Below are 26,368 nucleotides of genomic sequence, written 5' to 3' on the forward strand. Positions count from 1 at the left end.
TGATGCGTATGCAAATTAACACTTTTAGCAAAAAAAAAAACTTAAAATGAAGCTAATATGCAGGCACCATCGACTATTAATAATGACAATAATAATAATAATAATAATAATAATAATAATAATAATAATAAATTTCATCGGAGACACTTTTTTTAATATTTGCCTTATGATAATGAAATTTCAACTAATTACAAAGTTTTGTCTTCTTATTTTAACACAATTATTACTTTGAATTTATATTTTATAGTTTTGTATTCCGAGGCAGAAAGAAATGCATAGAAAGTGTTTTTTGTGACAAAAAGTTAGGCACACTATTTTTTTTTTTTTGTTTATTTTTGAGGATCATGGTGCAGTAGTTTGATTTCCTCGTCGAAAAGTGGAGAGTGAGCGCTAGTTTATAGCCAAAAGCTGTTTACTGCAAACTTCTACTTTAGACCAAAAAAAAAATAAAGACATTATAAAGCCTTCTTTTTGAAGCCGTATAGAAGTTAGCTAATGTTGGGGAAAAAAATATAAATAAGATATTGCCATTTCAAATAAATACCATGATTCCATGTATCCTCAAAATCAAATGTAAAATGTTTTGACATTATCAATGTAGTCAAAGTACCAGAAACTGAGTGCATACACTGTGAAGATAACCCGAAGTTAACTTCACAGTCCTTAAATATTGGCTGAAAGTACATAAGATATAGAAAGAACATGAGCATAGGGTGTTCAGAAAGCATCCAGATTTGAAGAAAAACGTCCTACACTGTATGCTCTGACGTTTATGCAAAACTCGTGTCAGCTCCCGCCGTTGTAACTTCGCTTTGCGCTTCTAGACAGCTCCATCTCATGTGGCGCGTTTTGGCGTAAACGTCTAAAAAAACCACAGACGATAAAAAGAAATTTGCTTCCCAATCGGCTTTTGGACGTGCAGAGAATTTTCACTTTCGTTCAAGCGGGGGAAATAGCACCACTCACAGAAGTATCGGCAGCGCTCCGATGTCGCACATTACTGAACTCGCAAAGCAAAAGCCACATGTTTTATATTTGTTATCGAAGGACGAGCTCTTGTTTTCTGTAGTGCTGACAGGCGTGAACGGAGCATCGATTGCGTCTGAACAGTCGCCGTTACCGCGGTTAGGCTAAGCATGCTGCGGAAAACCTTCCTCAGCGAGTGTTTTCCACTTGCGTTCGCGCCACACTCTTAAAGCTTGCGCTTGCTCCTGCAGTTCCAAACGCAAAAAAACGAGCGTTTTCAGGTGTATTGAACGGATGAATTGGAGATCCCAATTCGTCGGTTCCTACTTATTGAAAGAATCGATTGGGACAAATTCTGCACCCCATGCAGTGCACCTAATAAAGGTATGAATTACGGCTAGCGACCACATGTAAGAGAACGGCCTCAAGCGGCACACCAGCGAAACGCCCGAAATTGGCAACTATAGAGGCCTCAATGGGGCTTAATGCGGTTTTGCTCCTTAGTACAGTGCCGTAGTAAGTTTAGCTGTCTTGTGACTTTTCCCTGACTCACCACATAATTGTCAAAGTGCTATATTTAAGCCAAAAATGCCACATGAAAACAGAACGAGAAGTGAAGTCTCACTCTGTCGCTCGCTTAGCAATTCAAGCCCAAGTATGCCAGATAACAAAAAACAACCAGGCGGTGAATTCTAAAACTTGTGCAGTTATTTGACGATTTAGGGCCGAGCTATCCAGACTTTCGCCATAGACGTTAACTTCTTCGGGCTTTTCAAGGCCCTAACTTTTCAGACAAAATCGAAATTTTGGCTCAAAAAACGGCGCTATCTGTGGCGAAACGTTTTATGGCATCCTTGAACGAAGTACCTTCCGCTGAAGCTGGACGCTGCCGAGAAGGGACAGCCGAAGAGGATGCCCAGGTCCGATAAGGCAAGGCTGACGAGGAGTAGGCTCGTTGGATCCAGGCTCTTGGGATTGCAAAGGTAAGCGACCAGCACCACTCCGTTGCACAGGCCGCCCAAGGTCCCTGGTTAAAAAACAAAAAAACAAAAATACAGCACCACACTACAGCATCCATTACAGAGTAACCCTGATGGAATGGGCGCAGAAACGCCAATTCCGTGCCCGGTCCTCAGATTTTTGTTCTGATTATGTCCATAAAGGACTGACTTAATGCAAACTTAGCGCTGTATCAGCCTAATATCAGTGATGTATTTTGTTCAGAGATGGCAAGAATAACATTACTGTAATGGAATTACAGCAACTAAATTACTTTTTGGAGTAATGAGTAATGTAATGAATTACTACTCTAGGCTAGTAAATTAGTAATGCAATGAATTACTTTCAGGCAGTAATTTCGAGAAAATTACTTTTTACTTTTGAAAGTACTTTTATCCTAAAATAGAAAGTTCGTCTGCAAGCATTAAAAAAGAAGAGAAAAATTATTTCGCATGGTGAAATGTTGTGAAAGAACATCAGGGCAAATAAACGATGGCCACCTGAGCGCAAAGCCTCGTACAAAGAGCTGGAATGACGCAAAAAGGGGGGCTGGAAAGGCGAAGGAGAAAAGCTTGCGTGTAGACATCGCTGGAAGGCAACGGCTTACGAACTCCAGGTACGACAGATTCATGGCGTCGCGTCATCACGACGATACTATGCTTCGTTCATCCCTAAGCTGACGGTGCGGTGGGAGCTGCATGCTAACCAGAACCAATCAGACACCTTCCTTTAAAGGAGCGGTGCAACGGTATTCAATTGGAATGTTTTTCACTTTACACGAGCTTACTGGTACTAGTCGGACTCAAGGATACTCGCACGCAACGCCACTGACCAAGAAACTCCTTTGTTTTGCTGTAGTTTCAAGGACAAAAGCGATCACTTTCATTCAATCTCCACTTTGCAAAATTTGATGACGTAACGTGGGGATCGCAGTACAGCCCAGAGACGATATTTGAATGCGGTTCATAGATTGGACCCGAGCATTGCGTGGGCACTCGATTTGGGCTCGTTATAATTACTAGGTTGAGAAGCATTCGGTTAGGGGACTCGTGTCCAATCGCCGCCACGACGACAATAGCCGAGCTCTAACAATGTCTGGAAGTCAGCGCGTGTCCTGTGCTTTGCCAACCCCAGCACGTGGCTATGATCAACACTGGCGGCATGTAATCGGCTCCAGATCACGTGGCCGCTTGTTCTGGCTGCGAATTGAGGGGGTGAACGCTGCTCGTTTTTCTTTAATTTTTTTCTGGGACTTCTATTGCGTGGGGTGAAAAACGAACGCGTGTTTCATAGGTCATTAACGTCAGGGATTCGTTTTAAGTAGTATTTGCGCAAGGTACAAAAATTGTTGCATCGCCCCTTTAATCCTCTGACCCGTCCCTTTCTCTGCGCGTGGGTATGAAAGAGAGCGTGGTTACGTGGCGGACGATAGACGTGCGACTGCTCTAACAAACACGTAGCGTCCACCGTTCATCTCTAAGCTGACAGGCTACAATGCGTCGGGCGCATCACCAGTGAGATAAACATATATTAAAAACTGAGAGGACAGGACAAACATATCCCCAGCATTGTGCTTCTGTCAAGCAATGTCAAACCGTAAGCTTCGACCATTGTGAACAAGAAACGACCGGAACAAATAGTTAATTCCAAATGCCTTGTCAAGACCCCAAAACGTTTCGTGCATCCTCGAGCAAAGCAGGTGCCACTCGCGGTATGCCTTGTATCCTTCCCTTGGAAGTTTGTTCAGGAATAAGCCTACGAGCAGATATCGTCCCGTTTGTTCAGAAAGTACACAATTTAGGAAGCTCGAGCCATTCCTCAACTGGCGACGCTTCTGCTTAACGATTATCCAGGCCCTTTGTGTGACAATGCGCAAAAACTTGGGCTCTTCCCGTGTTTGGAAAAATGCTCCTTGAAAGGAATGACTGAGAATAGGTCAGCTATTGCTCTTGGGAGAATAGATATAGATTTCGTCCGAGGCGGAAGGGAAACGTTTCACGCGACGAGTCTTCGTAAGAACGAGCTGCCATTTCCCTACTTAACAAGCTGACACGGCCTACAATTTCTAAATCAGCAAGACGGAAACATATAACCCTTTTAGTGAGGAAAGTCACAGTTTTGAACAGCGAAACTGGTGAGCCGACTGTCTTTTTGACTCGCATCTAAAGAAGCTATATATTCATCATGTTTAACACTTATGTCATGTGCGACAGAAAAACCACTGTTCAGTATGGTTCGCTTCGAGGCGCATAAGGCTGTTGCAGTGTAAGCAGGAGGGTCTGAGTTTTGGTACATATACATCAATTCAGCTCTTTGACATCACAGCCCTGCTGTTGCGCTGCAGTCGACACTGCGCATGCGCAGCGCCTTGCTTCTCCCGGATCTCGTTCAGGCACACGCGCAGTGCCCATACCCTTTGTGGACAAACAAGGGCTTGTTTGTAAACACTGCGTTGGTGTATACGGTAAATAAAATGAGCACGATTTACGGCCTTAAAGTATTCAAAAGTGATGTCAAAGTAATTTCAAAGTAATTTTATTACTTTTGGATAGTAATTGTGGAGTAATGTCATTACCTTTATCCTGCGGTAATTTGTAATGTAATTTAATTACATTTTTGCAGGTTTCAGAAAAGTAATTAATAGTGTAATTTAATTACGTTTTGAAAGTATTTATGCCATTCCTGATTTTGTTCTCAAGCTTGGTTTAACATGAATCTGAAATAACATAAAGTGCTGCATTTCACTCAGCGTTGGCTCAGTGCTGAGTTAGCGGCGCGCTGTTTGTGTGTGTAAGAAAGAAAAAAAATTCAATCGAATTTCATTCTATCGAACAACCCGTCATATGCCAAAAAACGGGTTTTGTGAGCAACGCAACGAACGCTGACTCCTGTTTCAGCCTTGCAGGCACGTGACTCAGTGTGCAGCGTCGCAATGTCCTATCGTAGAAGCAGTAAGTAAACAGGCGAGCTGGTTGATGTTACACAGATTTGATAAAACCGGAGACGACAGATGAAAAAGGGGATAAACATAAATTGCCTCAAACGCCGGTACTAAATCTTTATTGACACAACCGTTTATATGCCATCCCTCACACACACACGCCTCCCGGAATTTTCGCACGACTTTGTCACCTTCAACTGAAATAGAGACCTCTTCTCGTACAAAAAAATGGTGGGGGCCACACTTCGAAACAAACCAACCGCCCAAAAGCGCACCGTCGTGCAGCCCTCACAAGCCCAATTCTGCCCCTAATAAAGAAAAACACAACCAGTATGAAAACAAAATATATATATATATATATATATATATATATATATATATATATATATATATATAGATATATCGTAAAAAGGAGGTAAGTGCTTTAAAACGTAATTATTGGGCAACGTTCCGAGCGGGGACCGCTCTCCATCAGGTGCTAATGTTGCAGCGAAAGTTGCAAGCCTGCCACTTTGACACGGCTATATATATATATATATATATATATATATATATTCTATTTTCCGCTATTTTTGCATAATCTTTTCTTAGCTTAAAGGGATACTTCTACAAATTTGAAATATACCCGTCGTGTTCAATAGGTTAAATATGATCCAGAATATCCGTAAATGGCAATCGCAAGTTTGTATTTTGAGCCTGATGGTTGTATCTTTCGTTAGAAACGGCCCACTCTGGCGAGCGCTCGGAGAACAGCCAGCGGACAGCTTGTGATATCCAACGCAATCGTGACGTAGTTCGTCTCGGGACGAGCAAAGCTACTGCGAGGCTGACGTCGAGAGGATGGCCTAGTCGTTCCAGCCACCGAAGCGGCTGCTTTTGTACGAATTTTGAGGGAAGGGTTAATCTTCCATAATCTTGTAGAGGGACAATGGCGACTGCTGGGTCACACGAAAGGGATTCTCGGGAAGAGGGGAGCACCTCCTTCCTCTCTTCTCTAGTCGTGGCCGGAGGCGAGACATTTATCGTCACTACCTCTCAAGGTTCCTGGACGGGCATTACAAACGAGGCGTTAGCGACATCCACTAGGTGCTTATTGCTTATCGTTTAATTAGTTTTAAAATTCCTTTGCGTGACTTCTTTTAACCAGATATTGGTGTGTTCGATGTGATACTGATCCTTTGAATACATATAGACCAAGAAATAAGCGCCGAAATTTCGTTGTAATATCCCTTTAATATCGCAGTTTTCCCTCAATCATGCGAACAATTAATGCATTCCTGCAGTTGTTTAGAGAACTCAGAATTCAAAGATATCTTCTTGACCGGCCTCTTGTGCTCAAGAAGTCTGCCATTTAGAGCTCTTTTCGTCTATCGTAATTTAAAATTTTTTTCTTGCTGCTTTTAACATTTTTACAATTGGCGAAGTCTTCTCGAAGCGTCTGGAAGTCCTCACTCCCGCCTGTTTTGCTTTCATTTTATTTATTGTCGTTATTTTTTTCATTTCTTAAAAAAATTGCGTTGTATGGACGCGGCGGAGCTCACGGCGCAGGTGTTGAGCAGCCGGACAACTTTCTTCGACAAGCATGCACGCTTTACTTGCCAAGGCTGAATCATCGCGAATTCCCTTCGTAGGTCTTGAGAGATACAAAAGTGATCAGTGCTGGCGCATTTACCGCTCATTTGCACTGGAAGCGGATCCGTTTTGCGAACGCGGGTCCGCTTCCAGTGTGAATGAGCGGTTAGTGCGGTTAGAGTTCCTGTATAAGCTCCCAACGGGAGGCAGAGTTGCGCGTTCATGCATGGCATGTGGACACAGCTCCTCACGTGACTGAATTCGGTGAATAGCAGCGCCGAGCGTTCGAGGCGCGCGGCGCGCTCAAAAGCCGGGGAACGTACACCGGGGCGCGTGCAAAGTCTACTTTGCTGCACGACACTTGATACGGCTCCTCACGTGATCGGATCTCGACGAATAGCTGCGAGAGTGGCACGCGGCACGTGGAATCAAACGCGCAACTCTGGCTCCCGTAGGGAGACTACAGGACCTCTAAGTGCGATAAATACAAGCACGCGCCTGCACGCGCAAGGAGGTTACCATACACCTTTCCAAAAATCGCTCCTAGGCCGCCGCCATGTTACTGATGCTGATGCGGCTGGTGCGACTCTATCAGCCAGAAATTTTGTGCCACTCTCTTGGACTGTGAAGACCCGCTCAGCGCGGTTCTCTACCTACGTTTTTGCTGTTCAGCACTTCACGTTTTCTCGACCCCTTGAAAGTTTCCACTTGATTTTTTATGCGTGCTGCGTACCCTTTTTGTGTAGCCTTCCATTGTGAGAAATAAGGCTGGTACGTTCCTGCAATTCAAGTTTATTTGCTTTACATTCACGGGAAACGAAGGAGGTGAAGGACGTCAAAAGACTCTCGACGCGATTTTGCGAACACTGTTATCCCCCCTCTTACAGATTACCCGCGTAGAATCCTCAGTCCTCTCCAAAAATAGTTGTCTGGGTAGGGGTGGAAAAGAGGTCAGTTGCGTTCGTTCCTTTTAATTAAGGAAGCTCTCCCCAAAACTTGCCCCAAAATGAAGTCATCTCGGATTTCATTCGATCAAGATGTGACTGTCGTCGACTGTGATTGTGTTATTTGAGATCTTTCTCGAATAAATTCTTTTCGGATAACGCTGCATCGTGTGGGACGTGCGATATATATTTCGAATGTTAACACTTCCTCAATTTTATGTCCGTGTCCTGTCCATCGGTAAACACGTTATTTGTGACTGTGAAAAATGCATGGCTTTCGGCCCTCTTCTGTTGCAATTTATTTTATTTTTGACAGCAAAGCGCTTTGTCGTTTCATATGTGGCGAATCTCGAGGCGCCGTCAGAGCTTATCGTGAGAAAAAAACAAATAACTAGAAGTATATATTCCAGTCGCATTCGTTCTTTCGCGCGGGTACCCAACAAACATAGTGCAGTTTCTTTTTTTTTTTTTTTTGCTTTGTGTTTTTTGTTTTTTTAGATGTATTACAATACTCACTCAATGCCCTCGAGAAAATACATGTACCATGAAACACAAAATATAGCGGGAAAAGACGAGAATTTAGCCGCCAGCAGCGTTTGAAACTACGCGTACGCAGGCTGCACCTATTGAAATCGTAGTCCACTCGGTTAGGGTTAGGAGGGACGCCGGTGAGAGTCTAGCCTCAAACTCAGTGACTGGGCTTAAAAACGGTTTGTTGCCCCTTGGGTCCAGTGTTTCTTGTAAAGGTGTATACTCCGTTGACCCTTAAGCTGAGACTAGAAGCTCCGCCTTCAGCGCGAGCTTTCTGGCCGTGTTAAGAAACGTGTGAACGCGTAGGCACGCGCAAACAAAGCAATGCGGAAGCCACAGAGCTCTCGCTAAAGGCGGAGCTTAATTCTTGTCTCAGCTTAAAGGCCTGTTCACGCATCCAGCGGAGCGCTAAGTTAGCGCTACGTGAGCGCTCCTTGGCGCTTCTTGGCGCGTGACTTAGTTCTAACACAGCGCGGGATCAGCGCTTCTGTAGCGCCTTGCTAGCGCTCCAGTAGCGCCTTGTTAGCGCTTCAGTAGCGCCGTGTTAGCGCTTCAGTAGCGCTTCTTGTACCGCGGTGCTGAGGATTAGCGCGTGCACTGCGGTTCCGGTTCCTGTGGTTGGGTGTGCATCAGCAGCACCATGGCAGACATGTGGGATGCTGAAATAGAAATGCGACAAATGCTCTTACATACGCAATTAGTGCTTATGTGTGTGGACAGCTTAACGCCCAGAAGCGCCTTCTGGGTGCGCGAAATCTTTCACCACCGAGATACCGACGGGTACCTGGTGAACCTTGTTCCTAGGTTGAGGGACCGAGACACAGAGCTCTTTCGAAGGCGGTTTTTAACTGCGTGTCATTGAAACGAGGGTCACGCATATCGAATAGAAAGCGATAAGGTCGTACCCAATCAATTAGTCGCTCAAAGTCCATGACTCTGGGTCGCCTGCCCGACCCTTTGCTTGGAAAGCGGCTGTTCTACTTCCTCTTCTTTCAATGCCAAAGGAAAAACAACAACAAAGGAATCGCCGTGCACGCGCTGTTCAGCAGCAGTAAGCACGGCACAAGGAGCATGAGAGCGCTAACAAAGCGCTTCTGTAGCGCTAACAGAGCGCTAACAAAGCGCTTCTGAAACGCTAACAGAGCGCTACTGAAGCGCTAACCGAGCGCTACATCACGCGCTAGGAAGCGCCACATGAGCGCTCCTTCGAGCGCTCACGTAGGGCTAACTTAGCGCTTCGCTGTATGTGTGAACCGGCCTTAAGTGTGAACGGAGTATAACAAAGCGCTCCAAAACCACTCCGAATCAGACTTGTGCCTATCTCTATTACTCTACTCCCCGAGATACTGTATTTAAAATACCTTTTTAAATATCTTGATATGTTGCAAATACTCTTGATCGAGAGTATTTAATACTCTATCTTAATTGCATTTATGAGTATCTTGCACTCATTATCTGAAATACATTTTTGACGTTCCGCCATTTTCCGAGTTTTTCTGTATGAAGTGGCACGAGCAAACGTGAACATTATTTCGAGCAAGCAAATCCTGTTGCTAGCTCCAATCAGCTAAGGTGAGTTAGATTGAGCTCGTGAAGACATCACTTTTTTGCCGATAGTGACTCATATTTCAGCCCAAAGTTCGTACAACCAAGGTTTTCCACTCGCCTTCCCGACGGCGCCTTTCGTTTCCTAGAGTTTCCCCCAAAAATCCTCAAACAAAAGGGTGGTTTTACGGAAGTAAAGATAGCCAAACTGAGGCGCAACGCAGACCGGGAAACGACCTACGACAAACAGTGCAGACTTAAACGTCAAGAAAATAACAAATTAAATTAAAAAAATAAAGTGGACACACATACAAACAAATGTTTTTCTTTTTTATATTTGACTCTGCTACGGCGGAGTGTCGTGGTTTTCTTTCGTTTATTTCTTTTTGTCGTCAGTCCGTCACTTATTGCTCTCGCGGACAGTGTCTGTAAGTGAACATTGATAAGCAAAGAACAGGACAGGGAACGAACAATGAGCTGGATGACCTCTCAAAATTCTAACAAAGCATCCCCAAAGTTTGAGTGCCTTTCTGAACGCAACCTACCTAAAGAAGGTGCGACCGCTGCCGTGGCTATTATGTGGGCTCTCTTTGTTATCCATTCACTCGTATCCGTATCCCAAGTTCGTTTATAGTGAACTCCCCATATAGCGAATGTGGGTTGTAGTTAAACAATGTGTCTAAGGTGCGCCGCAGGAAGTGATATTCATCAACGTCACTATTGGCGAGGCGCTCTGACCCGTTTGTTGCACCCACACCTCGGTGTTTACCCAACACAAGGCCTGTGCACATTCCCACAGGCCTTGTGGGAATGTTCATGTTATCCCCTTTATTAGAGGGCGGGGCACAGCAGTGTAATGTAAAAATGCTAATAATAAACGAAGTGCCGGATCTCTTCCGAAAGCAGTAGTAAGAGGAAGCGAGCTTGAGGGCTTTTGTGCTGAGCTGGGCACCGTGCAGGCTGCACTGTCCATGCAGGCTGGAGTGGTAACAAAGGAGTCCCTCCTCCCGCTCAGCGGAGGATACGAACTCCAGCCGAACGCTGACGCCGCGTTCGATTATGTCAACCGAGTGCTGAGTTATTGTATTCGTTCTCCTCATCCGTGTAGTTCTCAAGTTAAGCGCTTGGGGCGCCACGGTCTGATCTCCTCCCCAATAGCCAAAGCGACCTCTTTCTTGTTGTTCCAGAAATGTTTCGCAAAATGTATCAGGGATATTAGGCAATTTTAGCGCACCGTTTTTCTCCTCCGCTACGGTATCCGGGAAGAAAACGCCGCAGCTGCGCATGCCCGCCGCCAGCGTTGCCTGCATAATTCAAGGTCTTGTGGCGGATTACGGAGCGCTATCCGGGTGCTTAGCCGGCTGCGGAAACGGTCTGTGGCCAAATAAAAAAAAAAATAAAAAAAAGCGCGTGGTCGAACTGTTAAATAAATAAAAGAGGAGCAGACTCCTCTTTTATTTATTCTTTCAACTTGACATTCTCGTATGTTCAAGAACCTTGTCGTTTGATCGAGTTACGAATGTTCTACGCGCCGAACGTTCTACGCCGAATGTTCCAGAAACCCACGCGGGTGCAAAAGGTGCTCCGCGTGGTGATCCGTAGTCAATCTCGCCCCAGCGCTCGATCCTGCTGTTTCGCCGATATCAACGCCTGCGACGCTAGCCTTTCTCTATTGTTTTGGGCACAAGTTCGCCCCATTAAACGTTTAGGCTCTTGAGTTATTCGCCGCCTCATCATTTGTCATTTGTGACAATATCCTGCTCCTGATATTTGGACTGCATAAAATCGCTCTACTATACTTTTTTTTTTATTTATGCTGTTGCGTGCTAATAAACCATTGTGGTAAACCAGATTTGCGCAGCTGTAGATTTGTCGTTGTTACTAACGTCGATACAGATTACGCAATGCCGAAGTACCTTCAAAAGTAATTGAATTACATTTCTAAGTATTTGTACTCTACTCAAGATACTATACAGTGAACGTAACTTGAGTAGTATTTTAAATACTTTACAAAGCAGATACTTCGTAACTTAACTTAAATACTTTTATCGAGTATTTTGTCCAACACTGCTTCGAATTCACATAGGGAATCGTTACGTCAGAGTGAGCTTCAGTAAGAATGAATTTCTGCATCAAGGCTGGTTCACATGGCCCCGTTTTTCTACGTTACATTACGTTAAGAAAGCTCATGTCTGCTTACGGTATACAGGTCACCGGGACATATGTGCCTCACATGAACCTTGGCTACTAGTTCAAAGAGATAGAATGGCTCTCGACACTCGAGACACGGAGGTTTCGGTGAATTACACGTGACGAAAAAAAACGTAAGAAAACGATGCTGTGTGAACTTGCTTTTACATGTGGTCTTACGTGCATCGGAGCACTGTTAGAGCACTTGAATAGCGTGATGTTAGAGCGTCGATTATAGCGCGCAGTTGACGCTGTGATGAGCGCGTGAACACGCATTGACTTGTTCAAAGAAACTTTCCGCCGCAAGAATAATGTTACAATATCACGAAGGTTTCGGTATTAAAGATTATTTTATCGACCTTTGCTCACAGAAAGTAAATGAGCACGAAAATACTATACACGCGAATAGGAAGTATTTTGTCTACATTGTCAAAACTAAACTTTTAGATGAAGTGCCAGTAGTGTTTACTACGTAATTGCTAGTAACCGCTTGTCACATATGTTTCTAGGTACGTAGTAACTATGGGTAGTAACAGTCAAGCTAGTAACGGTTACTGGGTCAAGAAGCCAGTAACCGGAACACTGGAAACGCATCGAAAAACGTGATTTCCGATAAAAAAGAAAGGTGTGTGAGAGAAATTAGCATTTATTGAAAAGAAGACAGCGAGGTCAGCCAGCGCTTTGTGCCGGCTTGTGGTTATACAAGTTACCACCAACAGGCATGAACAACAAATATTAAAACTGGTGATGAGTAGTGCAGGTGGCGCTAATCACAGTTCACTAAAAATAAAAAAAAAATAAAAAAAAGCAGAAATTGGGCATATATAGTTTACACTAAAATGTACAAGACACAGAAAATACACAGGAGGACGTTTTTGAGACGTCATCCTTTCTATTTTCTTTCTTTTCTACGTTTTGATGTTTCTCTCTTCCCGAGTCTCAGGTTAATTCAAAATGGTTAATATTCACCAGCTCGCCTGCACTCTTACAATAGCTTCTTTAGTCGTGACACGCTTACTTTAATCACTCTAATTGTTAACTCCTTTGGCTGCCTATGAGTCCTTTATACTGACCATTTGAAGACGCAAACTGGTCGTCGTGTGTCACCACGTCAGATATCTTATATAAACTCTTATATAAAGTATCACCACGTCAGCTGTCTTTGGTCTTGACAGTGCACTTTCACGACCGAAGACAGCTCACTCAGAATCATTCAACCATCGAGCGCACACAGACCGTGAAGAAGACGTTCCCAGTGTCAAATAGGAGCGAAGCAGCGAAGATTCTTGGCGGCAAAACCCATGCCACTAACCTGGCCGAACGATCGCCGTCGAGCGGCGGATCGGGTTACGAGCGGCACACACTCGAGGAGTCCAGCACACGAACGTAAACTACGCGCACCAACATAGAAACACGAAAATACAGCACGACACACGGCAAAAACGACAGCTTCAGATAGCAGAATGAGCGTCTCGCAAACTTCGGCTGGCCCTAACCAACGCCCCCTTTATATAAGATACCTTTCGTGGGGGCCTTTCTGACCCAATCACTCCCTTTCCGATTGCGCTGACCCTATTAGCTGCTCATTGCCGCTCGGGACGCTACGCGGTGTAGTGGAAAATAAAAAGCGACCGGCCAACCCAAGCCAAGCCATGTACTGTGTGGGCGCGCGGTTCCGTTCGAGCGCCATCTTTGGGCTTTTACCCCGGCCTGCCTTAGACTCTTCAACGGATCTATCATGCTTTGTTGTTATGGGCCGTCGTGCACATCGCAATTAAGAAACAAAGAACACGGCCTGTCATTCAACGAGATTCTCGCCAACCTCGACGTGTAACAGCAGTCGATGGAGCTGATCTTTTGCGAGAACTCTGAGTCAATTCCCACATCCAGTTGCTCGGTCGTTTGCAGAAAGCACTTTTTTGTTCGGCACAGACTCAAAAAAAGAAAAGAATAGAAAACAACGTTTACTTAAAACAGAAGCGGAACCCAGCCTTTTTGCAAACTGCCCCTCGTACATAAATCCAGCGCAGCACAAGGTACACCTTGAACAATGTAGCCCAAGCGCAAACTTCAGCTCGACCTTGAAGGTGGATCTGTGAATAAAAAATAGAAACTGGATAAAACTGGCTCACCTGATGTTACGCCAGGCAAAAGCACCGCGGTTTCCGCCGACGGCTTTACTCGTATGCTTCACATGCAACCACCAATTGCTTGTCAGTCTCACTCCAACCAAGGTTCTAACTATTATGAGCCCAACGGCCACGAGGCCAAGTGCCACGAGTCTTATTTTCTTAACCTCAACCATGACCTCTGTTGGCTTGACTCCAACATCTGTACATCCAGCACATCCAGTGAACTGAAGGCGTTGCGTGAGTCCCATAGTTTTGATAAAAAATCTGCCTTGAAGACAATTTTACCGGCTTCCAACGACAGCAGTGCGATAACACTAGCGCTGTCAAAACGAGTGCTTGCGAAACGAAAATTTACAACATAAAAATAGAGGGCCAGGACAAGCTGTAGAGGTGCAGTGGACCGTAGAAAACGAAAAGCAAGAGAGCGAGCCCCTCAGCTACAAATTTCGAGACTGAGAGAAACAGTGTGTAGACATAAAGAATATAGGTTCGCAGCCTAAAAGAATACCATTGCGTGAAAGCTTTCATGAATGTAGTTGCCGCTGCTGAACAGAACAATCTCAAAGCATCGTTCATTCTTGACCAGGTATCAAACTACAATAAAAAAGACCAACATGGACAGAACAAACTGAGGTACTGTGTCATTTTCCGGAACCTCTCCACCAAGGCATACGAGTACATCCGAAGTGAACAGCTTCTGGATATTTCATGCAGGAACACTCTACAGAAGTTCATTGGAACCCCAGTTGGCGAAATCGGTTTCAGCCCTCTGGTTTGCTGTAGGCTAAAAACGGAACTTGAGAGCAGGACTTCTGCTCAGTTATAAGTGTGCAGCCTGATAGTGGACAAAATTCACATCAAGCGAAAGCTAGAATATCATAAGCAGAAAGACGCGTTTATTTTCGACGTCGATATGAGTACGGATTTAAAGCACCCGGTGCCTAGTGCACCAACAGTAACCTTGCGAATTCCTTGCTTTGTTTCTTGCTTTGTGGCTCGGTAAAACGGTTCAAGATACCTGTTGGATATTTTTTTTTCAGAAAGGGCTGCACCGGAATTCAATTTGCAGTAACCATCGAGCATCTCATCAAGAAGACGGACGAAATGGGTTTCGAGATCGTTGGCTGGTGACAGAAAGCCACAAGATCAATATTGCTGCCATGAAAATTCTGTGCAAAGGATGCGCTGCAACATTGACTCCAAATCTAGCGGATGATTCAAGAGGTATATTTATTGCTTTTGACCAATGTTATATTATTAAAAAAATTGTGAGATCACAATTTCTTGCAAAAAGAATAAAAGAAAGGCAGTGTCTGCGTCGACCCGGTCTACGCAACGCCCAGCGTTAGGTAGACCCAGAATTCTGATTGGCCATTAAGAAAAAGTCACGTGTCTATATAAATTGAGTGAATTATTTTGTTAAGTTTATTTATATAAATTTTAAATTAGTAGAAATTAAATTATATTAGATACATTAAATGCATTCTGAGATAATCATTATATGCAATGTCACGTCACGTGTTACATTTGATGAGAAGCGGGAGAATCCCCGTTTCTGAGCGTTGATTTTCCCTTCTTGGTGTCTTGTTGATTTTTTTACGTAAGTATTTCTTTCGCGAGATTCCGATTGCCTGTGTATTTAGCCAAAAACTCGGTGTACCACGTGCTTTGATATCTGGGGGTTCCGTGACTGGGGCAACTGGGGTTTCTTGTGGAAAGACCTTCGGCCTTTTCCTATTGAAACCAGACGTGGCTGTCGAGATTCAGTCGATTCGTTCTTTTTGCGGCGATTAAGCGTCTGTCCGTCATGACTGCTGGATTGACGGTCATCCTCCCGAGGCAAAGCAGCCCGCGGTGGACGTGCCGAGGTTCTGCGGGAAAGAACAAGGATGACCGGGAGACCAACACTTTCTGCAGGAGCCACAAGGCAGGCCATGGTTTCATCGAACAGCCGGGAGTGGAGCGGGATGCTGAAGGATAGCGGCGCTCACTTCAGTGAGGTCAGTCGATATGTTGAAGTTTCTTTCTTCATCTGTCATTTGATTACTGCAGCACACCAGCCTCGTTCTGAAAATAAGGATGCAGGGGTAAACGTTTGGCAAGCAGAGGCAATTTGTGTGCTATATAGATCAACATAAAATATTTGCAGTGGTATGCTCATAGGTTTAGCCTCTTGTCCAGTTAAGACCATAACATGCTCTGCATGCTGACATTGTTGTTATAGCTTTCTTATGTTGACAGCTATTTTGCTTAACATACTCTTTGTGCCATCCCTACGAAAGCCCCAACAGAAGGGTGGGCCAGGTAATGGGCGAAGTCACATAGATCAGTTTCCCCAAGCCCTTAATCTAATGACTAACAAGCCTACCTTCACAACTTTGTGCTCGAACCACAGTTTGCTCTTGCAACAGCGGCCACGGGGCAACCATTGCCAACTGCACCACCTTAAAGCCCCTTTATGTTTCAAAAGTAGCGCAAGGTGCGCCGATGCACGAGGTACGTGCTACGTGTAGCCCTTGGGAAGATCATGGCAGCACAGCGCAGCACTGAGCTAAATTTCAGCCACCATGTTCTTCCCAGAAGGTGGTGCGCGGCACAAGTCTCGAGCATTTGCACAACAATGAATGGTGCCGCTTTTCCCAGGATAGAGGGGCTTTACTCCAGCTACGAGCCATCGGAGCCAATCCAAGGCCCTGTGAGTGTTAAGGCTGATCCACACATACAGCGGAGCGCTCAGTTAGCGCTTCATGAGCGCTGGAAGCAGCGCTCGGTTGTTGCTTTAGCAGCGCAGTGCAAGTGCGCTCCTTGTGCCGTGCTTGCTGCTGCGAAGCAACGCATGCACGGCGATTCCGTTGTTATTTTTCCTTTGGCATTGAAAGAAGAGGAAGTAAAAGAGCCGCTCTCCAAGCAAAGGGTCGGGCAAACAATTCAGAGTCATGGACTCTGAGCAACTAATTGATTGGGTACGACCTTATCACTTTTTATTCAACATGCGTGATCCTGGTTTTAGAGACACACAGTTAAAAAATAATCACCTTCTAAAGAGCTCTGTGTCCCGGTCCCTCGGCCTGGGAACAAGGTTCACCGGATACCCGTCGATATCTCGGTGGCGAAAGATTTCGTGCACTCAGAAGGCTTTGACGCTCAAGTTCACCGACTGAGGTGTTCAGGTTTTCCTGACTCAATCTTATTTGATGTTGCAGAACGTCTGCTCACGTCACAGAAAAGACAACGAAAATCAGAAAAGACACGGCGTCCTGCTATTGTTCCCTATATCCATTGCTTGGCACACAATCTCAAGAGAGTAGCCTCCAAGTATGATGTACAGGTAGCACTTTCAGCACCGGACAAGCTCAAAAAACTTTGCCCAAGAATAAACAACACAAAAGAAGAAAATGTTCAATGCCAAACAAGACACCAACATAAGTACGTGGACTGTAAGAGTCATGTCGTTTATGAAGTACCTTTTTCCTGTGGAAAGGTCTATGTGGGGCAGTCGGGTCGCTGCATTAATGTTAGATTGAGAGAGCATGACCTCTCACTGAAAGCCTCTCCATCTGGACATCTTGCGGTGCATGTTTGTGACTGTCATTGTACCCCTTTGTTTAATCAGACGAAGGTGTTAAAACATCTCAATGACAAAAGAGCTAGAGAAATCTATGAAGCGTACAAGATCAAGAAAGAAGAAAGCAAATGTGTTAGTGCCCCGTCAGTCTTCCTTTCAGAGAAAGAGCTGAGATACCTCGACACGTGCCCCTGATATTTGCGTCCTGCTGCTTGGTTACCGGCAACAGTGTCGCCACTTCATGCTGGAAGAATTTGCCGGTGTCCCGTGTGTGTGTGTGTGCGGCTACTGCAAGTGACTCATGTGTGACCAATAGAACTGCGGGATGGTCACCGGCAGCAGTTCGCCTCTTCATGCTCGCAAAGGATTTGCCGGTGTCTCGTGTGTGTGCTGCTAGTGCTGCTGCCTGCGCATTTGCCGATGCGATTCTGCAGATCTGCCTTTATTTTATTTTATTTTATTTTATTATTTAATTTGTATTTTCACCTTAATTATTTTCGCTCTCTGTATCACTTCTTTTTTGTCAGTACTTTGTTCCCCTCTCCGGGTTTGTTTTCTTTTTCTTTTTTCACCTTATAATTAAAGCCAGTTGTAAGTAGCGCTCTTTCCTGTCCTAACGTTCTTCCTTCCTTGTATTTGCGCTAATTTTCTCATTATGTTTAGCCAACTAGCCCACCAGATGATTTTAACTCAGAAGGCTCTTCTGGGCGTTAAGTCGTCCACACACATATGCACTAATTGCGTATGTAAGGGCATTTGTCGCCTTTCTATTTCAGCATCCAACATGTCCGTCATGGTACTGTTGCACACCCAACCACGGGAACCTAACATCAGTACACATGTTAATCTGCAGCAATAACGGTCGTACAAGGAGCGCTACTAAAGTGCTGATTGCGCGCTATATTAGAACTAAGTCACGTGCAAGGAAGCACCACATGAGCGCTCTTTGGAGCACTCACGTAACGCTAACTTAACACTCCGCTGTATGTGTGACCAGGCCTTTACTTGACCTTGAAGAGGGTGACATGCGTAGAGCATATCAAGTGCTACGTTCGCAGAGCTGGGTTGGCTGAGGCGGCTTGGAGCATCCGCTGCGGTGGGACATGATGTGAAACAGAATGTAGACCTGTTGCAAAAATACACATTGATGCTATAGTTGTTGAAATAGGGGAAGTACTCTCACTGTCAGCGGACGATTTTGCAAATGTGGGTGCTACCAGTAAGCACTGTAGAGAATGGACCCTTTTCCTGTTTTCCGATTCGAGAGTACAAAATGCATGTGTTGCTAGGCTAGGTGGGAACAAGGCTGCCATTTTGCTTGAAGCAAGGGCACTGTGCGATTCCCAGTGGCAATGCCAAAGCGCTGTGTTGCGTTCAGATGACGGCATCGGCACCAGCCGGGGGAGGGGACGAGTTTTTTTTCGGTTTTCTTCCGAGAAATTGAATCTTGATGGAAGAGCGGCGTGAATTCGCACGGTTATAATGTACTAGATTCTAGTACACCATAGCACGGTGAAGGGGATTGACTTGTCAGGCCCTAAAAAGGCTTGGGAGGCAAATAAGCGTACCCGACTACTGTAAACAACTTAATTGTTCGCAAATTTCTTGACTTAAAAATTTCTGCAAAAAACGCATCCCACCAATATATGGTAAAGAATATATAGCTCACCACTCCTCGCAAAATTTTCTGCGCATGAAATATTCTCCAAATTTGCGAAATATTGAGGCCGCAAAAATAAAGTTGTTCACAGTATGTGTGGCTAATTAGTCGTGGGTTAATAACATTAATGGCACTTTAGAAAAGCACTTCAGAAAGTTGCACGATTGTTACAATGATGCTTTATTAGACAAGAAAAGCATAGCTATAGACCCTTTCAGGCAACATTTCATGGGCGCCGGCATCTTGATGTCACGTGACCCTGCCACCATAGCCGACCTTCAGCTTCTCGCCGTTCCCCCGCGTTGTGTGCTGCACAGGCCACTACCGGAGCTTTGCTTTCGTGTTCTTTCACATTCCGCGCTGAAATTGTGTGTCTTTCCGACGTTAAAATTGTGTCTTTTTAATATTTCGGGCTTTTGTTTAATCATTTGATATCTATATTTCAACACAGCTCTTGTATTTTCGTATTTATGAAATGGAATCGGACAGCGAATGGATCGACGATAAAAGATTATGATTTCAGAGACCATATAAGTTCATCCCGTTCTGGCGTTTTTCTCGCTAATAAAGGGCAGTCTACACCATTGCGACATATGCAAATTTCAACTGACGCAGTAAGGCTATCCAGTCGTGCTTTCCGCTGCATGTGCACGCTTGTTTCTGTAAAGATGACCAGCATGTAAGCGATTTAGCTTGCGACGAGACGAGCGGTGGCGACAACGACGAGAGTCAGCGGCGAGCGACGGAGATTTCTTACTGTCGCTCGTCGTGTTCCTTGGTTTTTGGGTTTCTAGAAAATGTCGCTCACCGTCCTGGTCGCTTGCTTCGTCGTTTCCATGCGGTTCGTCTCGTCACACGACTGACCCAGCGACAGCGAAGCGGGTCACCGTCGCTTGTCTCATTGCTTGCCAAATCGCTTGCATGCAGTTTATACTTAAAATCGAGGCACCAATGGTTCAACGTTGTGTGCTTGTAAATTAATTGAGTATAAACCACATGTAAGCTCTTTGGCGAGCAACAGTGACCCGCTTCGCTGTCGCTCGGTCAGTCGCACGACGAGGCAAACCGCATGGAAGCGACGGCGAAGCGACCAAGACGGTGAGCGACGTTTTCTAGAAATCCCGAAAACCGAGCGATGCAACGGGCAACCGTGAAAACTCTCCGTCACTCGTCTCGTCGCACGCTAAATCGTTTACATGCGGGTCGGCTTTACGGAAACGAGAGGAAACAAACATAGTTGGAATGCTACCCGGTCGAAGTCTTCCCGCTTGACCGCCTGTGTCAAAGCAGTCATCTTCGAAGTGCGCCGAACAAGGGACGTCAGTATTCTTGTGCAACCAACCATCCCCCCGCCGAACAGCATGCTCCCTCGCAGCATGCAAAGTATGGTCTTTAGGAAACCGGCAACGTGCAAAGATGTTTAATGTTTTATTTTTCCGTTAAAGTGCATTTAATCATCTAGCTTTCTCCCGTGAGCTTGTTTGTTTGTTTATTGTGGGGTGTCGGGAAGGGGGGGGGGGGGGGGGAAGCTAGGAGAAATGTGGGCCTCCGTACAGGGGCAAGTCGCTACCTAGCTTTTGGGGAATGGGAGGAATAGAGAGGAAAGAGGGAGAGAAAAAGAAAAGAAAGAATGATTGAGGCGTTTGAACGGGGCGTTGAATCGTTAGCTGACAGACGAGTAGCGTGACTCTGAATAGCCCCATTTAAACGGGCATCCATACTTTGTGGAGAAAGCAGATCTGGCACAATTGATTAGTGCGTAAATACGCTAGAGCCGGCTTGCAAGTCCACTTTCGCGCAGATAAGCCAGGAGAGCACGAAAGGCCTTCTCAGCTACTCCTTGAGTCCCGTTTGGATTTAGAAGGTCTTCAAGATTGGAGTGGGAGAGGCCGGCCGTCGCATACCGCTGAATCAGAAGCTTCCGATGCTGGTCGTGGCTTGGGCATAGAAGAGCGTGCGCTGTGTCTTCAGGGTCACTGCAAGATGGACAGTATGGGTCTGACTTGCGATCGTACACGTGAAGGCGTTTGGAAGTATACGCACATCCAGCTCGAAGCCTGTGCAGCAAGGATCTCCTGTGAGCCTGCTCACATGCAGTAGTAAGCTATTGGCCTCGGGATCGACTTAGAGGTGGCGCTGCTGTCGTGCTATCATCATTATCAAAGCGGGGATGGAAGCATTGCTGTTCCATAGGCTCTCCACGTTCACGTGTGAAACGGTGTAAATTCTTGCATATATTTTGTTGCACAGTATCGGTGGGAAAACAGTTTTAGCGGAAAGTGGTGCGGTACCGTTCGGTGCGTCAGTAAAGAGTGAATTGTCTTACCAGCGTGCGGCTTAAGTATAAATAACCATGTGTGTGGATGAGTCGTCCGCCCTAGGCAGACGTTGGGAAGCATGGCTCACTACGACGGATGCCTGTCTTTGGGTAAACTGCACTATTTATGTTAAAAATTTCTTTCTTTTAAAATAGTTCTATCGGTTCATGAGCGTGGGAATTTAACAAAATAATTAATTGTGACCCGGATAACATAATATGGGTACTGTGGACTGTGAAATGGCAGGTTCTATGCATTTTTGTTTTTGAAATTTTGAGCTTTTTCATTAATATAAATATTTAAGATGAAGAGAAGCTAGTACTGTATCAGAAATTACCGTGCTATTGAGTTCTGCTGAAGCCTGTTGTCCTTTTCTGTGCCACGGTGTGGGTAAGCTTTTCAGAGTCGGAACAATTTTACTATGTTTCAATAAGGAGAGAGAGTCTTCTAGTTAACAATCCGGAAACTGATCGTTGGCAGGACAACTGAAGCAAGTGAAACAAACTATTCTAATATATCTGCCGCGATAGGAACAAACGGGTGTAACCAAGCAAGGCAGTAGCGTGCGTGCTATTAGATGCTTTTCTCGGTAGTGTGGGTTCACCCGCTTCAATTTTCTCGGTGAGGGTTGTGGATGTCAAAAAGCCAATATTATAAATTTCTGACTAAATAATCTTCTATTTAAACATAGTAGACACTGCAACTTCATCAAATGGCCCGCACCACGACGTCGCCAGCATCGGCCGCAGCGCTAGTCTTTTACTGATGAGGGCTAGGGACTCACGAGACTTTGCGATCACCCTCTGCCCTCACCTAACACATATTGGGACTGGGCAGTACATTGATTAACCTTCAGATTATTCGAGTGATGCCTTAATTGTGATATTTTGTTTTGCCGTTTAATTGGAAGCTTGTGCTAAAGGAAGTCATGAAAAAGTGAAAAATGCCTACTCTATAGACCGTTCCATTAGGGTCATAGCAAAGAGGGTAATAGAGAGAAAAAAATGCCCTCACCCTCTGTCATTTGCTGCGCCGAGTCCTAGCATCCGGCTGGCGTACAAACTCTGTTTAAAATCGCGTCATTTTGGGAATTTCAAGCGCAGATGCGCAGATTTTGGTATGCCAGATCTCGTGTAATACTATGCTAGATAAAAAGACTAACAGGGTCCAACTGCGTTACCTGTGTGCAAATAAAAAGAAATAGTGAAAACTGTGTCAGATTTGCCGGTCTCTACGGCGAAAAGTGAATCCGGTGGCTGTACCTTTTTTACTATTCAAAGTTCATACTGGTGTAGGCCTTTAGCGATCATGAGTGAGGTCCGAAATAATAAATAGAAACATGCTCTCGTGCCGCAATAAACGCAGTAGCTGAGGGTAGTACTGCCGGCTGACTCAACTGCTATTTAAGTAACGGAAAAAAAGACATGCTAGTTGATCACTTATTGAAATAGAACAACAGAGAGCTATAGGCTGATTTTGGAGCAGCCATAACTATTCTAAGAACGTGGACCACTCCACAACAGCAGCCACGAGCGAGAGTTCGATGTTCCGTACAGCCCGCCGGTACAGCCCAAAGATGGAGAATAACAACCTCCTGGTTTGTCGTCTGCTAGTGGAGTCGGGCGCGTGCCCTCTCTCGTTTTACCCCACCAAACCCGCTGAATTTTCCAGATGTATGGAGAGGGCACCGCTGTCGAACGAAATGGTGCCGCCCAGAGAGCACTAAATGGAATGGTCTATATTTCTGCCATTTTATTTCTTTTATGACACAGGCTTGCACGGTAAACCACTTCAGCATGCATGTGATTGTCATAGAGGGTGATTATACTGTTTAAATAATAACTTAAAAATTACTGCACATTAAAAGGCTTCCCATGTTTATATTTCTGTAGGCGTCACAACGTGAAGTTTAAAATGGGAATGCAATATGCCATTTCTGACATACTAAAAATACTAAAAAAGGTGTAGTTTTATTGTCTTACATGCATAATGACCGGTGAAAAATCGACTAACCAATTTATCAATTGATTTGTGTATTAAACGGTAGCGATCAGTAGGATTAATTTTTAATCAAACCACAGCCCCAATTAACATTCAATGTTTTATGAAACCTATGGTTTGTGTGAGATACCAAAAATATATGGGACCAGCTGTCGTATACAAACCACAACACTAAGATTATGGAAGCATCCGACTTAATAATAATCGCTTTGCTGAATTTCCGTGCATGTGAAATGATACTCCATAACTAGGGTTCTGCGTTTTCGGTGTTGTTGTTGTTGTTGTTGTTGTTGTTTTTTCTAGAAATTGGGGGAATTTTGGGGGGGAGGGGGGGGGGGTTCCATTTCTTTTACAGATTCACTGTTTTTTGTGTGAATTGGTGTAGTCATAACCAATTTAAACAAAAACCACGGAATCTGCAGCAAAACATTAAACCCCGAAATAAAATACCCCCGATTTCGAGAAGAAAAAAACACAGAAAATGCGGAACCCTAACCATAGCCTTTAGTAGGAAGAAACGACAGCAATAACAACAAGCGTTGAATGAGGATGGCTCAGCTCAGCCGGGAACGGACTTGCATCATCAAGATCCGAAATTCGGTTGTGTGTATGTTTATACAGCCTAGAACTTGGTATGCCTCAAAGGGCGACGAGTCTCCCAGCTGTAGATGAGCAATTTAGCGAGTGCAGTACAACCGCTAGCTTTGGGTAACGTGCACCACCCAGTAGTAATACACCAGGCACGTAGCCAGGGGGAAGGGGGCCCATGGGGCCTGGGCCCCCCCCTCCCTGAAATCTTCCATTTTGCTGGGGTCTCCCCTCCCCCTCATACAGCATTTTGTAATGGGCGGCCGCTGACTTTCCTTCTTCATCAGAGTGGAAATGCTGAAAGTTTTAAATTCGCACCGAACCTGAGCGCACTGAACGTAGTAACTTAATGAAACTTTTCTTTTATTTGAATCTCGCTTTATTATAAAAGTTATAGGCAAATTCAAATTACAAGAACAAGCAAAAAAACACCTCCTTCATGACGTCTTTCGTCGCTTGAGTGGCCGTGAACTAGAGGAGGGGTAGCGAGCTCAGCGAGCGCTCACCGCTGCTGCACTCCGCGTCAACGGCTCGAGAGGACACCACTAAAGCATGTTCTGGATAGGTTGTATGAAGCGGGCAGCCAGGGCGGCTCGCATTGCATTTGCTGCGAGTTTAAACACTAATTTGGTATGACACTTCATTGGCCACGAACGACAGCAAACACGGGATAAAGGTCAGTTCAGTACAGCAGCCACTTCACGCTGCCATACTTCCAAACCTGCTCCGAAGGCCTTCGGAACCGGTCGGATCCTCGACCGCAGCGGCGCCGGGTACATTCGAGACCTTTCTACGCTCACCGCTATACTCTGTTTCACCTTATGATGTACCGCAAAAAAGGCTACAAGCACGAGCTCTTTGCTCTGGAGCACATCTCGGCGGCACAAGCTCTCGTGACTTAATTAAGAGTGGCTGCCAACACTATGAGCTTGCGCTTTTAAAAAGAAGCTTTTAGCGGCTCTGACCTGTATTAAGGCGAGGACCAAACACAACACTTTCAGCACCGCGGGTCGCCTTTGTAGGTAGAGAAGGTGTCCACGTCGTCCGGTTAAAATATGATGCATTGATATTTAGTCATTCTCTCCGTGCCCGCTGGCTTGCCCGAACACCAAGAGATGTGGAAACCGCAAAAAAGGTAGATGCTTAAATATGATTGCAGGGCCCCTTTAATGATACCTGCAATTTTACATAACAGCTAGATGACAGGACAATCAATCAAATGCTTGGCGAAGTCCAAAAATACATCTATTTGTCCCCTACTATCAATGCACTGGCTGCAATCGTGAAAGACGTCAATAATCCATGTTGTTGTTGTTTTTTTTACATGAGGTAGTTTTATGTTATTTTTGTGTCAACTTCAGCTTGTGCGCCTTTGTGTCTAATATCTGCAAGATAGTATATGTGAAGCAAAATGTATTAGTGCAAAGCACTGTTTCCTGACTAGTAATGTTATAAACTACTCTGACATACCACTGCTAAAGGGTCAATTGCAGTGCCAGTTTACCTTTTTATAGTACAGTGAATATTTATAACAAAAATGAACAGGTTTTTAGTGACATTTCTAATACAAAAAAATGTACAACAGTGGTTTGTGATTATGATCAAAAATGCTTCGAGCACTATTTTTATGTGAACTAATGTGCTATTTTGTTCAATACTTAATGCTTTCGCTCGGTACGAAAGCATGCAGTTGCTATTCTTAATGTTCATAAGATGACGTTGCCAGCATGATCAACACATGAGTTTAAACCTGGGTTACAAATGATGCGACGAGTTAAATATTTGTATGAATTTCCTTTCCTTCCACTTCAAAATTAGGGATGACCTATATTCGAATATGTTTTTACTCTCAACAATTTTGATTACTTGTTGAATGTTCAAACTAACTTGTAAATTTGCTTTGTTTAGGGGATCATTATCCAAGAGTTCTTGTTTTTAAAAGTAGTAACACACTCCTTAGTGCACTGAAGTGGTGTATGTCTGTTCCACGTGGTCTAAAATGGATGGTTGCTGTGCTTGTACTGTGACAATTCTTTTCTCTTGCAGCCCAGCTTGAACCCCACCATTGGCGTCCTGGGCACCACTCTGAATAAGCTGCTTCAGTTGTGACTTGTAGCACAAAGTTTCTGTCACCCAGTTCATCGTCATCTCTGAACCAAAGCCATTGGTCCTGCCTGCTAGTCACCACTTGAATAAAAGTTGGAATGGTGCAGTGTGTTTGTGTAAATAAACTGTTGAAGCTTTGACATTTTGTTTTTGTAGGTAATGAGTATTATTTACTTTGAAAGATCCCATCCATCTATGATCCTTCATGCCATAAAGTATGTACTATTCCGAAAGTAAAATTTGACAGTCGGGCAGCTGCCCCTGGCCTGGAAAATTGTGAGGGCTCACGCCTGTAAACTACATGTATTGT

General features: G+C 44.8%; 1 long non-coding RNA gene and 1 pseudogene across 3 annotated transcripts; one reads left to right on the plus strand and one right to left on the minus strand.

The window, feature by feature from the left end:
* Positions 1–13,993, minus strand: part of LOC120844821 — a 146,528-nt pseudogene extending 132,535 nt beyond the window's left edge.
* A 1,157-nt stretch (positions 13,994–15,150) lies between these two features.
* On the plus strand, positions 15,151–26,161 carry LOC115324440. 3 transcript variants are annotated; one of them, XR_006078115.1, is made up of 3 exons: positions 15,151–15,169; positions 15,738–15,820; positions 25,999–26,161. It is a non-coding gene; the product is annotated as an uncharacterized LOC115324440 (long non-coding RNA). The 3 variants fall into 3 exon arrangements; XR_005716493.2 differs by lacking the exon at positions 15,151–15,169 and adding an exon at positions 15,364–15,420; XR_005716492.2 differs by lacking the exon at positions 15,151–15,169 and having other exon boundaries at positions 15,427–15,820.
* Positions 26,162–26,368: the final 207 nt, after the last annotated feature.

Source organism: Ixodes scapularis, unplaced genomic scaffold, assembly GCF_016920785.2.
Source record: "Ixodes scapularis isolate PalLabHiFi unplaced genomic scaffold, ASM1692078v2 PGA_scaffold3__209_contigs__length_174095766, whole genome shotgun sequence".
Taxonomy (NCBI): domain Eukaryota; kingdom Metazoa; phylum Arthropoda; class Arachnida; order Ixodida; family Ixodidae; genus Ixodes; species Ixodes scapularis.